This window comes from Ambystoma mexicanum, chromosome 6q (assembly GCF_040938575.1).
Source record: "Ambystoma mexicanum isolate Mex_15411 chromosome 6q, UKY_AmexF1_1, whole genome shotgun sequence".
NCBI classification, from domain to species: Eukaryota; Metazoa; Chordata; class Amphibia; order Caudata; family Ambystomatidae; genus Ambystoma; species Ambystoma mexicanum.
In genome coordinates, this window is record NC_090937.1 from 347,379,575 (window position 1) to 347,398,991 (window position 19,417).

Below are 19,417 nucleotides of genomic sequence, written 5' to 3' on the forward strand. Positions count from 1 at the left end.
ATTGTACACAGGGCCTCCCCAGACCCAGTGTCTGCAGGCATGTTCCCTTGATGCAGACCGCGCCCCTACAATCCATACAAGACCACGCCATAAACACGTCACTCATTCACATTCACACCCGCTTTTCTAATTATTTATAAACTCCTTGATATTTATCCTGAGAACATCTGTGAGCACTGGAAGTCAACTTGTTATCGCGCTACCTGTTCTACTGCTACTAACTACCCTACTTGCTGAATCTAACTGTTTGTTAGTCAAGGTAAGGGCAGGTCACAAAATCGTCTTTTTGATCTCTGTAAAATTCTATCCATTTCGAACGAATGTACCCAATAGTGTAATTTTCATTCATCGCATTGCCTTTACCATTGTCTTCTATTTAATTGGTTCTGTTCTCGGTATATAGCAAATGTCACCAGTGTCAATTGGGATAGAATTGCATCCTTTGCAGACCAATTCTATAAGCATGTTTCCTTTTGATGCATGAAAGTACATTACACGGACGACTAACACGTTACAATTTGCGTCACCTCAACCAATTCTGTATGAAATGTATCCTAGTGTATAATCCACTACGTTGCACAGGTTTTGCTTCTGTGACCAAAACAAACATTGCCTAAAAACATTATGATATAATTCCATATTTATCACGCATTTATGTAAAACATTTCTGTAACTATGTGTCCTTTTTTTAATAGATTTTTCAAGAATGCCTGCTTGTATGGTGTACGGTTGCTGTTCTAAGCCCCATGACAAACCTAAGGGCACAACAATGCATAAATTCCCAAGGAATATAGATCGAATAAGAGAATGGGTCAGATATTGTGGATTTGTGCCATGCAAGCTTGAAACTAGAGCCCTGTATGTCTTGGCGGGCGATCGATTCCGCATATGCAGCCTGCACTTTACCCCGGATATCTACGACCACTCGCAGTACACAAAAAAGCATTGACTCAGAACCTCTCATAAATTGCTTCACAATGCAATTTCAACTCTATGAATGCACACGCGGGACGAGGTGAGTTCCAGATGATGAATTAGCTGTAGGCCTTGGGGTACTATGAACGGATTGCTCCTTTCGGTGTAAATGTTTCTTACTAAACTTTGCATATTTACCAGATTGTATTACTTTATAACTATACCACATTTTACTAGACATCTGTCCCTGTTTTTATGAGCATCATAGAGAGTAATTATGACCATAGAAAACTATGCCATAGTGCCAGTAGAAATAAGCATAGTATTTTCGTAATCGGTTGCTTCACATTTCAATTCTTTTCGGTGAGCATATTGACTGAGCACAGACCCTCGGTACTGGCCACATCACAGACACGTCCATTATACCAATGGTGAGCCATATAGACTTGTAGAAGTTCATATTATTGAGAGTTGGATCTTCCCACATATTTAATGCAAATCTAATTTTCCCTTTACCACTTCGTGGCAATGCACTGAAAATGAAGGAGCAAGATTCTGCATCCTTTTCTTTTCCGGAGTCCACAGCAAATTCGAGCGCTTATCAGGTAGTTTTATTTCGCTTTTCGATTACACAAATGTATTATGCATGAATTCTAAATAATATGAAATAGTTTACGTACCTGGCCGTTTGTTTACATAATGTTTAATTTAAGCGTTTTTATTTTTATGTACCATTGTCTGCATCCGATAGTCTCTGTTCAATTTCACTGTTTTCATCCATACTAAAACAAGTACTGTGTTACAGGGTGATGATGGTACCTCGACTACAATTACATCATCTTATGGAGCTGTTCCAGAGTATGAGGTATGCGTACTGACAGTTCCATTGAATGAAAGAAAGTAAATCCTACATCGGATACTGTTAGACCATGACATTCATACAAACGTGCATTGCTTCAAACTTTTATCATTATAGTTGTAACGTTAGAATTTCTACCCTAATGCAGAATGCAATAAAAATGCTTGAGTGCAACATTAGAATCAGTTTGTTTTGCATGGTGATCTCTGATCGAGTACACTTGCCATCAATCAGGTGAAATTTGAAATGTCTATTTTGACTAAATGATGTACACTGTTTACAACTGTGTGTATGTAAGCGAAGTGTGCGATGAAAGAATTGGATTTCAAATACGATTGACTTTTTTAAATATTTGATTCAAGGGATGTATACACGGTGGGGAATTAGAAGAGGAGGCACATGGATCAGAGGTGGTGGACCAGCTTGCTGGTGTGGTCGTCACACTGAAGAAGACTGTTGCACAGAAAATCAAGAAAACAAGGGGAACTTACAAACGATTTTGTTTGCGAAAAGTGTTTTGTGCTGGTGTTGTCTTCATAACATGTATTTTTTGATATATACTGTATGTTAGATTTACAATGAACATGTTTTTACAACCCATCTCATAGAGGCCCAGAAGGAAAAGAAGTATGAAGAAACAGACAACAAATGAAACCAAAGATGCTGCTTGCCAAACCGATTTCACCATATAGCAACTATTATTTGAGGCGCAGCATGGTCCAGTCAATAAGCAGACTCGAGATGGTTATGCCCAATGGTCATAAAATGAATTGAATGTGACCGGCAAGCAAGCAAATGCGAGAACTGGACAAGATGAAAATGAAACTAAATATAAGCAAGATGCTTTTGAATTACTCACTGACCCCTTCACTCAATCTACACCTGCAAAAAAGGGCCACCCAATAAACAATCGACATTGATGGTTTCTCCAATTCATGAGCAATTAACACAAGCTGAAATAACAGAGACTGAAGCCTCAACGGAATTGACTGAGGAACTTGATAAGGATCTCGACTTCAGTGTGGGCAGTTTGCCGGATATGTCCACCACAGTTGAGTCAGAAACCACATTCATGCAGGACGATAGTCTAATAAAGGAGCACAAGTACATTTTTTCGTCAGCTGTCTGGTAGAGATTATACTGATGCTGAAATGTGTCCATCCAGTGAGGGGGGAATAATGTGGGAAGCCATTGGTGAATGTTACTCATGGATCACAAGGCACAAACCTGAAAATCCAAGCCACCTGTGCCCTGCTCCATGCTACATTTTCATGGTCTGCTCAACTTATGCTGGGCAAAGTGCCAGCTGGAAATCTACTGTGTGCAGCAGCTTTGCTTTTCAGTGGTTCGACCTTTAGTAAGTTGTCCAGTTTCTGTACATTTGTGGGACTTCAGTTCCTCGCTAAAACGCAGTATTACAAATATCAACGAGAATTTTTATTCCCCGCTATCAGTGAAGCCTGGAAGATTGAACAAATGTACATTGAAAGGACATTCTCTGACAAACGGTTCAGGCTAGCTGGCGATGGACAGTGTGACAGCCCCAGATTTTCAGCTAAGTACTGCACATACCACTTTCAGGACATGGACACTAATAGAAATAGTGAGTATTGTGGTCGTGCAGGTGGCTGAATGTAAATCCTCAGTGGCCATGGTTTTATAAAATCCCTGCAAGATCTCCAATCGAGGGGAATGCAAATGGACCTCATAGCCACCGACAGACATGTTTCAATTGCCAAGGTCATGCGAGAGCAGTTTCCCCAACATTCACCATCAATTTGATGTATGGCACGTAGCTAAATCAATCCATCAAAAAAATAACAGCTGCTTGTAAAAAAAAAAGGGTTCTGAAAATATTTTACAGCGGTCCCAGTCATTCAGCAACTATCTTTGGTGGAGCTCCAAAACTTGTGATGAGTCTGTGGAAATTCTACTCGAAAAATGGCACTCATTGATCCACCACTGTTCGCAGGAACGCAAGAAGAAGTGCTTGGTTCCATCTTCACCTGCACACAAACCTCTTGAGAAGATCGTGTTTGATAAAACTCTCTATCAAGAGATCTGAAGGGACTCAAAGAATTCTGTCACACAGGCGATTTGGAGGTGTTACACAATATGTGCCTAAAGTACCGGCCCAAGAGATTGCATTTTGGGATACACGGTATGCAATTTCAAACACTACTAGCGGTATAAGTGCATTACGAAAACATAGGCAGACAGCAATCGAGAACTGTCGTAAACTTTGGGATGCTTCGTTACACAATGGCCTTTGCAAAAAGGAGCAAAACGTGGGTGGTGTTAGGCAGAAACCTGTGCAGTTCCCTCTGGGACCACTGCAAAAGATTTAGGACTACAGGTGTTTGGCAGTAAACCCACTTGGTAGCAGTCTGTCCCACACAGATTCACTTGGTAGCTGTGGCTGAGCAGTCAGACTTCCCTCAAGAAGAGTTAGTCAGTATACAGAGTATTCACAATAGGTCAAAAGAACACAGTAGAACAAGTAAACACTGACCAGAGCTTGATGTAAAAGAGATATAATTAATTATTTAAAACCACATCTAGAAAAACACACAGGCACTAATAGTAAGCAATTCAAAAACACGGTCACTAAAAGATATACACTCCCTTAAAAGAATAATAGACAAGTCTTAAGTGAAGCCCCACTTATTTTCAGACAGCTGTGAGCGCTTAACGTAGATGGCACTCTAATTCGTTTTAAAAAGGGAGAGAAAAGCAGAGAATCAAATGAAACACATCCCAACACTTTTTCACGAACACAACAAGAGAGGAAGGGAAAGTAACACCGTGAATTCAGAGTCAGTAGGCCGGACCCGCTTTAAGAGGATCAAAACGAAATGTGTCCAAGGTCACACGGTTGCAGTGCACAAAAGTCTTGTAACGGTTTAAAAAGGAGTTGGACCAAAGAAAGGGACCAGTTAGAGGGTCAAGGCGGCCAGCCGAGTCCAGAAGGTTATGGGGTTATTATTACCTTGTAGCAATCTTTAGAAAGGGAGGCCTGGCGGACACGGTACCTTAAAGTGGTGAGAATACTCCAGCGGGGGCAGTTGTTCCTGGCAGCGGATGCAAGTCGGTGCTTCGTCCGGGGGAAGAGAGGATCTCGTCGGGGAGGAAGACAGGAGTCCATTGCACTGCCAGGGAAGAAACCAGCCGCAGAGTTTCCCAGGTACAAGAAGCGGTCCCGTTGGGTCGCGGTCCTGTGGTAAGTGGCTATCCGGCTGCCGGGGTGCTTGGCACAGGCAATTCGACCACAGACCGGTCTGGGTTGCGAAGAGAAGGAGGTAAACTGGTCGTGCCCACCAGTCAGGGGAAGAAGCCTCTCCAGCCGGGAGATCTTCTCTGTCGTCGGGAAGTGGTGAGTCGGTTCCGCAGGGCTCCAACGGTGGTGTCGTTGTGGTAGGTCGGCTCAGCTTCTCCCTCGTCGGATTCTCAGGTCCTGTGGCGACTTCTGAAGTTCCAGTCCCCAAAGCCCTGCCTTTATGCAGCATACCCCCATTCACTCAGCCTAGCTGTCAATCAAACATGCTAAGTGGTGAGCCGGCCGGCTCACCACTTGGGCCAATCACACAAGAGTGCGACTTGAGTTACCAAGGTAACTCAGTCCAGGGTGCCTAAACCCCCCTCCCACGCCCCCTGTTGTACCCAGACAGAGTGGCACCACATTTGGAGGCTTCTGTGGAGAAGCCCGCCAAAAAGTGGAACAAAGGGCTCGACTTGGGTTGGAGTCACAGAAGAGAACACAAACGCCATTTTAGAATCGAGTCCTGGCAAAAAATACCAACCGGCGAATTAATATTAATTAAATAAACCGGCGGTATGTTCGATGCTATGAGAATTAAATAATTAAAGTTGGTAGCCTCGAACAATGGGAAAATTCCATAGGGAAATATTCGCGGTTGAATATAAAAAGTAGTATCTACTGCCACCAGCCAAAACTCGATCAGGGGGGATGGAGACGTGCCCCCTCGACTAATAGACCCCGGAGCAATCGAATTGCCCCGACCAGTACGTCCACAATATGATGGTTTGTACTGGTTTCTGTTAATAATTTGGGACTAGTAAAGCCAATGGTGACTTTACATGCCCTGGGAGACAGTAGTCAGTCCCAGGGTATGGAGTCTATGATGGGGGGGGGGTCACTATGACACCCCTGTGTTATTGCACGGAGGGTGCTGTGTAACACACATAGTAAAAACACATGAGACCCTATGAAGTAAAGGACCTCATAGCCCATAAAACACATTAACAGTCAAAGGAACACCATAAATCATGTCCAGGAGTGGGAGAAAAAGAGTCTCACTCTTGGCAGGAGAAAAAAACAAACTCCAGAAATCCAGCAAAGCTGCTGGGGGACTCGCTAGGTTAGGACATTCAACACAAAGAGAGAATTCTCCCTAACAGGTGGTCAAGCCAATATACCAGGAAATGGAATTCAATTTTGTGAAGGATCTCACTTTTGACTGTGTTGGACATGCATACTAATGGAATTGTTCATGGTTTTGTTCCTAGGACACATACATTGCCACAAAACATTGCAAACATGCCCTGTCCACCGAAAGCGGACCTCGTGGAATAGTTCACTTCCCGCTTCAAATGATTAGCAGGTATTTATATGTTCAACAATTGTTATACATTGTACATGACCAATGGAAAACATATGTAACTTGAATTTCTAAGCTATTAAAAGTATAAATTGTCCAAATAAAGCGTACAAAAATTGTCTTTTCAAATGTATCCTGTTTGTCAATTTCTTTTGCAAGAAGTGCCTGTTTGAAGATGCCATGCTGTGTAAGTTTGTGCTTTCACACTTCCCGCTTTTTTGGAGCTCTTGTGGGTCCTTCACTGATCGGGGGAGGGTCAGATGGATATCAGCATGAAAGCAACTGCAGGGTCTGCAGTTGCCTTAGCAAGCACGTGCCCAAATAGCTGAATAAATATGTGTCCCACTAAGGAATGAAACCTAGGATAGATAAAGTTGGCATGCAAGAACTACTGACTGTAAGCATAACAACGCATGAAAGGGGGTTATTGGTGTGAAATATGTGCATTCTGACCAATTTATGGGGCCATGTGTTAGGGGTCGTTATTATCGGATGCCTTATCAGAAGGGCCGATCTTTGAATTGCGGCCTTTGGAGTCTTACGATTTCAAACACATTGGTGATAGGTGTTAGTTTTAGCAAAATATATAAGCACTCCTGATTAGGTATATGGGAGGTGAATTGGAGGTGGTGCGGGTGTAGGGCCTGGGGACCAGATGCGCTCAAAGGGAACAGGGTTCATGGGTTCTGGGGACCGCGGCCTGGTAGGAGGGGGTTGCAGATGGCATGAGTCAGTAAGCAGAGAAGGATTGTGCACTAAGGTCCGAGCAGGGATTGGTCTGACATTCTCGTACGAGCACATTTTGTCGGGGCTCGGGAATAGCTACTTGCAAAATAAATAGCTGCATTGTCTGGATAACAGCAGACGGGCTCAGCTTACAGGTGGTTTATGACTTTCAGGTGTTTTCATAAAACGAGTAAATCTCTCAATATTTGGCGCGGCATTGGTGTATGCCAGCAACCAATTTGTTTATTTTTCGAAAATATTTCAAATGCCACATTGGTCTGCACAGGGCAATCGCTCCCGTGGGACTGAAGGTCACTGCCTTGAATTTTTGCTTGTGAGCTGTGCACACCCACGCATCCTACAGAGTTTATTTAAAGATTTGTGCCTTTCATTCACCAAAAGCAAGCTCAGCATAGGCACTTGTAAGAAGGTTCGATAGTTTTTCGTCCCTGGAAGGAGGGGAGGTCTGTAATACTGTCAAATATGATAAGGTTCACAATTCCAAAACTGGATAAAGGAACATGTAATTTCATTTTATCAAAATTCGTTGATTTGAACGGACGCTGAGAGAATCGAAATGCCGAATATTATGTACGTTTTACTGTAGACAAGTTTATAGACAAACGAGTCAAGGTTTCATTTTATGACCGGTATGGCTGGCTACTGAGACACATTTCTGTTATGTTTTCTACACAGAAACATCCTGCCTTTCTGCGAATGCCATCATTTCCAGATATCAATTGATGGCTTCTTCCGCCGGCAGTTGCAGATACACCTCAATGGCTGGATTTCTATAACGCTGTTTTGGGACGATCACCCCAGGCCCATATGCCCTTTTGCAGTACCGGCAATAAGGAGTAACTTGACTTTGTTTACGGTGGTCTAGCAACAAGCTGATGCCGAAGCCTTGCAAATCACGGTGCGTCCAATGCGCTTATACCCAAAGGAACACCGTGTGACCCACAAATAAACATCTGTGTATCGAGAACAAAGAAAGAAACAAAAAATTTGGTTGAATATGGAAAATCGGCGGATGTTCTTAGTGTGTTTATTGTGAAATAAAAGCGCATTATAAATTATAAATTGCAGAGTATTGCGGTTTCCTTTAAAAATAGTGTTTTGTATTCAGAATTGGGACGCACTGTGCTGTGAGAGGATGTGTGCTGATATTTCGGGTTCTGCTTCAACTGATGTCAGGACATAGGTGATGACTGGGTGTGTTTGGCTATGCTGCACAGCAGCGTCACAGAGATAGGCAGAGAATATCGCTAGGAATGCTGAGGTCAGCTTCAGGGGCGGAGGATAGGATTTAGTGCCGATAGGGCACTTGCTTAGGGCGATGCAGCAACAGTAAGATTAGCACAAGATGGCTGTGCCGTGCTGCCTGATTTCGCATGTGTAAAAGTGAGGAAAACCACGGTAAGGTGCATAGGAAATGTTTTTACGATCGATCAACGTATGCTTAAAAACACATGCCCGAACGCTCGGGACAATAATATTTTTGAGCATACTACTCCTTCAATAGCAGAAAAACATTCCTGCATAGAGGCCATCATGCGCTGTGTGTCCGTGAGCTCGAAGGGCCCGCTCCTGCAACTGGTGGCCCAGTACCTACAAGGAGTGGTTTTGGTGTACATATCCATAGAACACAATTTTTTCCCCTGCACCCTTCGTCATTGCGCGGTTATGTATGCGAGAGTTCATCACTGATGCGCGCACAAAGTTGAATTGACTCCTATCCCAGGGGCAGGTAGCAAGATATCAGCTCAATGGCTGGCAGCACGAAACCTCAGCCAAGCACTAGTAGCAGGGGGTGTATCTCCAGTTGTATCTCCAGTTCTCACGGCAGCTGAGCACCACCTCACTCATGGATAACAATACACCAGGGACGGCAGGGGGACACTGCGGGTGCCCCCGCAATGCAATGACCCAGTGCACATGTGAACAGAGGTGATTAATTGCCAGTAGGAGGCCAGTGTACTTGGGGCCCGCAGTGGTCAGTATCAACTAAGATTTCCTGTAGCCTCCGCTGGAGAAAGCCAGCGTCTACAGCATCCTGGATGTAACCTCAACTGTGATCCCCTGTCCAGCATCCAAGATGGAGCACCTAGAGGATCAGTGCTGGAGGGGCGAAAGGATAATGGGCACGTCACCTTTGGTTGCACTGTGCGCTAATGTGCAAACAGGTAAGGCAGAGGTGTAGCCAGTAAAAGGAGTGTAGGAGGCATGATTGCTGATCATGTAGGAGTACCCGAGGGCCTGTGGCGCCACACATCAATATCATGTAAGTGCAGCAAGTTAGGGGCAGAGCAATTTCAAAGCTGCTGCAGCAGCAGACTCTTACTTTTCAATCCAGTTTGCTTGATCTTCTGTCCGTTGCTGGGCCAGCTTGAATTGCAAAGATGTCATGACTTTAAAGTAACGGATCCCACAGCAAAAAGTGAATGCAGAAGCCAGGACTGGCTCCCATCATGGTTGCCGGGCAATGCATGTTGGCCCGAGTGCAGCGTGTTGTGAGCAGGCCAGGTCCAGCACCTCCTCACCGGGTCTCGCATGTAGCAGGTGGCTCGTGCCTCAGGGGTTCGCCAGCAGGGTCACGTTAGCATGGCAGGGCTTCCAACAGTAGTAAGTGACCCAGACTCAAGGGTCGCTGCGAGGCACAGCGGCAGCACATCCCTCGGCCGTCGTCAAGCCGGCCGCCTCCCAGCAGCGGTGTAGTAGCAGCAGTGGGTACCAGGGCGGGTGCTGAAGCAGCAGCTATCCGGCAGCCGCCATACTGCGCCCTGCGTTCCTCCCGAACCTCAGGCGCTCAAAGCGAGGAGAGAGCCTTGCAGAGCGGGAGACACCGCAAATGGAAGCGCCCACCTTAAAACACCAGAACTGCTCCATGGGCATCAAAGCATCAACAATCAGGAGCAATTATCAGCCGCCACAGGCTCCGGTGCCTGGAACTCCACAAAAGATAGGCCATGCTGGATCGTACACAGCAGCGGCCCGGCCTAATTTAATTCCTAAAGTGGTTATTAACGTCCATTTGAATTAGAAAATACCACCTCCGCCTTTTTATCCTCCCCCATTTCCTCTCCAAGGAGGAAGGACTTCATTGGGTTGATTCTAAGAGGCCTCTCAGTTTCTACATTGCCAGGAGAGGTTTCAGTCAAGACGACCAGTTATCTCCTTCTCTGAAGCTCGACTGGGGAAGGCTGTGATCAAGCAGACCATTTCCCGATGGATAATAATTTGTATTTCTGAATTCTACGCTAGAGCAGGCAAGAAGTGGCTGTGACTTTGACATTATAGGGTGGGTTACCACTGGTAGGCATTTACCAGTCAGCCACCTGGCTTTCCATGCAAACATTCTTCAAGCATTACATTGGAACTCACAATCTGGACAGGAAGCCTGATTTGGGAGAACTGTTCTTCAGACCCTTCTAGATTGAAATTGTACCGTTTGCTCTCTTCCCTCTCCAATGCAAGTCTGTACTGCTGTGGGAGAATGTGATCCATTGTGAGGAACCTGTGGAAGGATGCAATTCACTGGAAGGAAAAAATTACCTACACAAGTAATGTTATTTCTGATAGATTCTCTTCCCACAGATTCCTCATTGCCCTAAACTCTGTCCCCTCAAATTGAGAGCTTCAACGTTCACATTTAAATTCTCCATAGTTAGCTGGTGAGCAGGGTGAGGGAATGAGGAGAAATAGGGTCAAGGAGACCATAGTGGTGGACTATCAGAGTAAATGGAACTCTAGCTGTACTATACTGCGCTGCTGAAAGAGTTTCTGAAGGAAGGGGATGCTGCAGAGTATATATCTAAGATGCGAAATCTTTGAGAGAAGAATCCATCAGAAAGAAAATTGCCAGGGGTAAGGAATGTTCCTTTAACCAAAGCAGTATTCGTAAATAAATAAAAGTATTGAGTGTGATTGTCAAGAAAATGGGCAACCAGACAAAATTGCTCACACAATAAATAAAGGAGGAGATTGGTGGACGGTTTATCTGCATTGTAAATAACTAAACATTCATGAACAATTTGTCAGATATCAGAGTTTGCAAAATAGTGGTTGTTCCTAAGGTGTAGAAATAGTTACAATTCATTGATGTCAAGGTAGAGGCCTTATTGTTTACACTATCCACAGAAGCAAAGTTAATGTGGCAGGAATAGTACAACTTCTATAATTCAAATGGAACCTGAGCCAATCAGAACAAAGCACTAGATTAACCAATGGATGTATCTACGTGTTATAAAATGGACCGTGCAAGAAAAGCCATCTTTGCTATACTGTTTGTTTACCAGGCCACAGTCAAATTATTTGAAATGTCATGCTAAAAGATTTACTTCTCACACTATATAGCACAAACATGTTACTAATTTATGTTCTCCATATGAAAGCACTTGTGGTTTGCAGAGTCCACTATCCTCTGTCAGCTATTATGCAGCTCTATGTTAGAGGGCAGCTTTTGGTTGTCCCATAGGCATGTGTCCTATTCAGAGGCGTAGTAGACAGGGTAGGGCCTGAGCGGGCAAGGCCCGCCCAAATCTGTAAATGCCCACTCAGCAGCGCTGTGTGGGCATTTATAGGTGTTAATGTCATTGATGTGGACCCAACTACATTAGCTTCAGGCCCCACTTGTTAGACAATCCTGGCTACGCCTCTGGTACTATTGTATAGAAACTGCCCAACAGCATTACTCCACCACTTACAATCACATTTTTACCAGTTAACGTCCTACTACATACATATTTATATGGTGGAAGCATTTCAGAAAATTGGTCTTTCTACAGATTATAATCTGGGTAAACAAGCAGTCATGATGTCTTCAGACAATTCAATACATCACTTTTGTCACTGAAATTAATGTTTCAGTTTTTATGGAGTTTTGCTCCTTTTACTTTCGATTTTTATAGCTTATGGGCAGACGCTGAGAAAGCAACATAAAATATAATTCAATCACAGATAAAGTAAAAGTACAAAAGGTTCTCCTATAAAAAGCAATTTAAAATCATAGGATTTTCTGGCAGCTGCAACTGTGCATGCTTACTGGGCGAAGTAGGACCCGATTGTCGCAAAGAAGAAAAGTACTGGTTTACAGAAAACATTGAAACTTAAGGAGTGGCTTACTGCCTTCTTTTTTAGTTTTCACCACTACCCTGGTGACCTCTGTTAAATCTCTTGGCTTTGCTTTGAATTTTAGTCTAACCCTTACAGAAGAGGTGTCATAACTCCACAATCATGTTTTTTCAGTTGTCTCTGCTTTTCAGGGACACACTTTTGTTCATCTCCTTCGGAGTTCTGCATGGCCGTGCATGTTCTGGTTCTCCCTTACCCTCGACAGCAGAAATGCTGTTTTCCTGGATTTCCCGGTTTACACTGTGATGTAGATTAATTACTGACGTGTGCAAGTTCGTACATATTACTCCAATTTTGATTTCTCTTCACTAGCTTCCTGTTCACGATTGTGCACTTTTCAAGATTTGCTTCATTGTCTACAAGGTAAGGGTGTTGGGTCAGCCTCCCTATTTGGCATATAAGTTGCACATTTCCGGCGGTCTGAATAAGACTAAAAGTTGATACTCTGCATTTGGAAATGCCACTTTTCAAACTTTGTGTTTATTTAGCCCAAGCAGTTTCATCTGCTGCTCCCCAAACCTGGAATGACCTTCCCCCATCAATCTGTCATCTGCCCCCTCTTTGAGAGATAGACCTGTTAAATTTTAGGTTCTTTTACTTTGTTCATTTAAACATATCTATGTACTTTTACTGTTTAGGACACTATTCACTAGCTATTTTTATTTCCTTGATGTATATTTTTTATTATAAATGTATTTGTCTATTTGTTTATGATTTATTATTCTTAAAGTACATGTACCATTTTCTTGGTTTCATTTTATAGCTGCCTGTGCAGACTATTATCTTCTCAGATTTTCAAGTCCTCTGAGCGACTGTTTTGTCTCTGTGTTCCCAACCTCCTTGAGCGCTTTGAAACACTTGCCTGTGTATAGGCACTATATAAATAAACAATACCATACCAAACAAACAAACAAACACCATACCACCCCGCTGCCTTCATGCTAGGTTTTCTGCTCGTTATACATTATTAAATAAAGTTGAAGTCAAATTGGGGGAGGTATTATGCTAGCCAGATTTAAAGTGCTTTGAATAAATAAATGTCTTGAAAACTTATTTTAGGCTAACAAGCATTCAGTGCAAGAGACGTGCCTACTTCCAGCAGTTCACATAAAGCTGATGCCTATACTCCTTTTATGAGGGAAAGAAGTTTTATATGCAATGTAAATTCACTTTGTAAATATGATAAACAATTTACAAAGTGTAAAATGTAATTCATTTAGTTAGACTTCTCTCTTTTAAAAAATGTCAGTCTGCCTCATATGCATGTACACAGCTTGACCTGAAACGTGAAAACCAAAATATATATTAGCCTAAAAAAGGAATCATCTATCGCAGACTGCTTACGAATGGACTGCAATATGGAGGAAGTGAGAGGGATAGCTAGAGAAAAGATTTATGCTAAAAGGATAGGACATCATTATCAAATCTTCATAGTAATATGGGAAACAATTTCATAATATAAAATGCCCAAAGAAAAGACCAGATTGCAGTTTTAAAAAACGCGAAAGTTCATCATTGTAGGCACTTGTGTAGTCCTAGCCCATAGTCTGTTTTTCTGCATACTTTTCCCAACGAACGGCTAGGAACTGGATATGCAGAAGCAATCATTTTCATTTTAAAAACAGCATAGGGAATGGCCATGCCCCTGACACAGGACCTGCGACACACTTTTTCCACCCATAAGGGCAACTCCCTCTATCAGCGTTTAAAAACAAGACTTATTAGAGAGCGTGGAAGGAGGACTGTCTAAATGAATGAGGTCGATGGACATATGTACAGTAGACCCTGTGATTTATCACTGACTGTAATGCCCAGTCTCCTTTCCTCAATGCTTTTGCATAGCTGAGAGGACACAGTGTAGGTTACAAAGAGGTTAAATCAAAGAGCAAAGATCTTTAGCAAACTTGAGAGCCCTGCTCACATCAAGATTACGGAGAGTTCTCGCTGGATCAGACTGAGGGTTTGGCAAAAGAGGCTGGTTATGAGAGTTCCCAATTCAGATCAAAGTCCAAGATGACTTTAGGCAAAAAAGTGGTGTTGGTCCTCAACACTATTCAATCCCTACGGAGTCAAGAAGTTTTCTTTAGAGGAAAAAAACTTGCATTTCACGCAAACTGCAAACAGAAGTAATTACATTTATAAGACATTTTTGCCTGTGAACAGGCCCTATAGGTTCAATAGTGTATGCATCAGAACCACATTCAGATCTCATGAAGAATGAGGACGAAGGACTGGTGGAAAGAGAGACAAGAGCCATTCAAATGCTACTCGTTTAGTCAGTAAAAAATCTTCAAGAACACACTTTCAAATAGATAGAAGACAATAAGTTCAGAATGAGTAACTTGATTTCAGACCTTGCAGCTGAAGCAAAGAATAAAACATTGTCCATGCACATTTTCAATGCTTTATAGCAATGGCATACACACCAATGTCAAATTCATCCCCATTTGCTTGATATTATATGATATGATATGGCATTTATAACGCGCCTATACACAAGTGTTTCAAGGCGCGACGGGGCAAGGGAGGGGAACAGAGGGAAGACAGAGACAACAATCTTACTAGGCCAGGTGACATTGAGATCGTGCAAGTGCAGAGGAGGCGTGAAGGGGAAAAGTGAGAGGGGGAAGTGCAGTACATAGGAAAAATAGTAAATAAATAAAACAATAGATAATAAATAAGAAGTGCGGCCAGCTGGTGGCAGGTGCAAGGGTAAGTGCAGACATCAGGTGTCAAGTGCTGGTAGGTGTGCAACAGGAGGGGAGGGGACCTGGGCCCGAGAACAGAGGGTAGCCAGGTAACCAGTGCCGTTTCAGTTGTGTACTAAAATCTGAAAGAATGCTTCCTGGCCACTTTGAGATTTTCCTCAGACAGAGCCATGCTGCCAAAGATCAAGTCCTTAGCAATCAAGAAACCAAGCTTCCCCTACTGTAGTTGCATGCAGCTGGCCTGGAAGGGTCAATTCTCCTGTATATGCAGAAGGATGCATCATGAAAGACAAGCTCGGATGTCTGATGTGGAGGAATCCAATCTCTCTGTGCCCCGAAAATAGGCTTGCAAGCAAGGCCCAGGATTCGTCACCTTCTTGGTTGCTAAGGATCAGGGCTTCTGGCCTGGTTTGGTGAGGGCAAGGAGCAATTTAACAGCAAGAGTATTAATCATCTTCATAGACAATTTGTTGTGCGTGGGGAGCAGAGGGTGTCGATGACAAAGGAGGAGGAGTGGGCACCAATGGAGGAAGCAGAGAGGTAAGGCGAAGCAGCATTTGAGGCTGATCGAGCATGACCTCTTTCATGATGTTCTTAAAAGGGTTTCTCTTCTTTGGTTATGCCATGAACAAGTGTATTCTCAATTGCAGAGACACCCTCAAGTGCCACGCAGGCTCCCAGACATTGTCTCAGTGATAGGATCAACTTCAAGACCCTCTGCATTGTCCACAAGGCTTTCTGGGGCCTGGGACCGCTCATCCACCTCCAAATCTTTGAGGAACAGAGGGGCAAATGTATCTCCTCGGCTGGGGCCTCCCTCTGGAACAGCCTCCCTGCCTTTCTCAAAGTTGAGCAGAACCACCTCTGGTTCCGGAAGCAACTAAAGACCTTCCTTTTCGCTTCCGCTTTCTCCCTTCCTGCTGATGCACTTGACTTCTCCGCGCACTGGTCACCCTCTGAACTCGGGCCTAGGCTCCTGCATGTCCAGTTGCCATTGCACTGCCTCTGGGCTCCACAGCACTTAAGGGTCTGTATCTGCAACCCTACAGTCAATTCTATGTCAAGACCGGAGGCTCCCATTATGCTTCTCTTTCTTTTATTAAATTATTAAAGGAAGCTCAGCAGCAAGAAATATTTCTTCAGAATGCTGAAAAATATGTAACAAGTAAACAATCCAGGAAAACACTCTAAAGTTTGAGAGTTGTAAGAACACAAGAAAACTCCATTTCCCAGGAGGACAGTGAAAAGTTCAACATAAGGTCACCAACATGTGACTTGAAACGTCCAATGACAAGGTAAGTCTCTGAATAAACAGTCCTGAAAATGATGCTACTTCCTCTTTCTTTGCTGCTCACAGCAAGAGATAAGTACATCATTTTCTAGATCTGTTTATAATATTTAGTATTTACATGAAGTGATGTGTTATTTTCTTTATAATTGTTTTATGACCGGCGCAACGTTCGTCGCGCGCTATAATATGAAGTGATTTCTCGACTTCGTTGCCGAGCACACTTCGCGTGTGTCTGTGTGTTTTCTCTCCGACGCCAACCGCTATCGGCCGGCGCCAGAGAGTACTTCACTTTCTCAGCCTTCGTTAGGCTGTTTATTCATCCTGATTTATGATTATTGCGGGCGTAACTCCCGCGGCTCAGTTCCGCTTCTGAAGCGGCCTGGGTCCTCTGGACTCGGTAGGAACCGCAAAGTCCTCCGAGTGACCGCGGTGACTCGAGCGGCCACCAGAGGGAGCGCCTGCCGTCGCAGGTCCGCTCCTCAGTTTTCTGGCGCTCGCGATCGCTTTCCGTTATTATTTCATGGCGGATTAGCGATCGCGAGTGCCGGGAGCTCCCCTTAGCATTTTTCTTGACTTTATTCAAATAAACAAAAGGAAAGAGGAACTTACAGATACAGCGGATCGCTGTTTCGCGCCCTTCTGGTTAGGGCTCTCACAACTTTCCTCATTTGAATAGTGGGCATTGAGAGAAGGCGGTCTGTCCACACACTTATATTTTTAAAAAAAAAAAAAAAAAAAAAAGGTAGGGTAAATAGAAAGGTGCTTATAATATGGCAGCACAATACTTCCCTCAGGAGGGCCAGGATTGGTCTGGTCAGGAGGAAGAGGTTTATGATATTGATGAAGTGGCTATGGCTTCAAGCCTAAAGAAGGTACTGGGTTCCACTGTGGAGACCAGCATAAAAAAAGCGGTGACACAAATGCTTATGCCTATTCAGCAGCGCCTGGATGACATGGAAGAGCATTTGCAAGACAAATCCCTACCAAAGAAAAAGACCCAAAAAAGAAAGCACCTTTCAGAAGGGGGATGTACACCGGCTCGCCTGAGTAAGAACTCTACGACCCCCCCGAGCCAGACAGAACCAGCCACTGCTGCCTTATCAGACGCCTTCTCCAGGCTTAAGAAAGCCTTCTTGGACAGGAAGGGGCTCCCTTCCACAGATGAACCCTCCTATCCGGAGGAAGAATTCAGAGATATCACATATTTAAGCCCAGAAGAATATCAACAGGGCCTGGATCAAGAGGAGCTCGACTTTCACAGTCAGTCTCCAGCTTCCTCTGAAGAAGATGCGCACTCAATTGGGTCGCGACCCTCTACCTCAGGGATTGTGGCAGCCCCCATCCCTAAGAAGTTAAGCACAGATTCCCTTTCCTCTAAAGGAATGTTTGTGCCGGAGGATCTGATACACCCCAGATCTTCGCATTGGGAGTCGTCTTCTAGGACAACAGATTATATCAAGAACAGGCTTCGTGAGCCTTTGGATAAAGAGGTCCGAGCAAAGCTTAGGGCGGAATGTCCACGCCCCGAAATCCCAGATAAAGTAGCCCTGACACCGGAGTTAGACTCCAGAATGATTACTTTCCTAGGGAAAAATATTAAAGATCCACGAAAAGGTATAGATCGTGCCTGGAGGTCGTGTCAAGACCGGGTGCTGGACATTACAGGCCCTCTAGCCAAGATAATGGATCTAGCCAAAGCGGCTATTAGCACAGGAGAACCCATCGATCCTGTGATACTTTCAAGTTGGGCTCAAAGAGCCATTTGTTTACTGGGCAATGCCAACTGTACCATTTCAGCGGAGCGCCGCAAAGGTATCTTGCACAAAATAGACGCTCAACTATGCGAATTAGCAGACACGGAATTTGGAGCAACTGCCCAAGGCCTACTTTTTGGAGACTCCTTCATGAAGGAAATGTCCAAATTCGTAGGCACCTTTACTGCGCTGGACAAAGCACAAGCATCCATTAAAAGAGTGTTTTCTTCAAGAATTTTTGCCAGGGCCGGACGAGGCAGAGGTCGCTCTTCCGGCCGATATTCCTTCGATAGAAGACCTCAACAATCTAGAGAACATCACGCCTGGCAAGAGCGCTCAGACACCTTCTTCCCTTCGAGAGGGAGAGGCAGAGGTCGCGGCTGGAGGAGAGCCGCCCGTTACCCAGCCCAACAACAACAAACCACAGGTCAGTCTACCCTCCACAGCACCTGCGCCACATATGCCTATAGGGGGGAGGCTAGCTCATTTTGCACATGCTTGGGATTGCTTATCCGGGGACGCATGGGTCAGAGATACAGTACTAGGCATGCGCCTAGAATTCTTCGCGCATCCTTTTCAAACAAATCGTCCCGCTCTCATTCCAATGTCCAAGGAAGACCATGTCGCTTTGGACAAAGAAATTCACAGCTTAGCAATGAAGAAAGCGATTCGCCCCTGCACGAGCCAAGGCGGGTTTTTCAGTCCTATATTTCTGGTACGCAGAAGAGAGAAAGTGCGTCCAGTAATAAACCTGAAGGCCCTCAACGATTTCATCGTCTACCGCCATTTCAAAATGGAGGGTATTCACATGCTAAGAGATCTTCTGAGGCCCAACGACTGGCTAACGCGCCTAGATCTGAAAGACGCGTACCTAGCGGTTCCCATACACCAGGACCACACGAGTTACCTCAGATTCTCTTGGAATCTTCACAGCTGGGAGTTCACGAGCTTGCCCTTCGGCCTCTCTTCCGCGCCTTGGGTTTTCTCCAAACTCCTCCGGCCAGTAGTGGCACATCTCAGGGAACAGGGGGTTTGCCTAATTATATACTTGGACGATATGATCTTCTTGGCTCAGTCTCAAGCTCTAGCGGAGCAACAGACCAAATTAGCCATAGACCTACTCCACAGTCTCGGTTTTCTCATAAATTGGGAGAAATCAATCCTTCTCCCTTCCAGAAACTTAGAATTTCTAGGGTTCGTCGTAGACACCGAGTTAACTCAACTTCGTCTTCCCACAGTCAAAATTCATTCTACCAAACGAGAGATCCGCAGGCTCCTTCAGAGGGAGGAATTCTCTCTTCGGGACTTAGCGAGAGTGATAGGACTTCTCTCCTCCTCCATTCAAGCGATCTTTCCCGGACCCTTACATTACCGGGAGTTACAGAGACTCAAGGGGCAACACCTAAGACGCA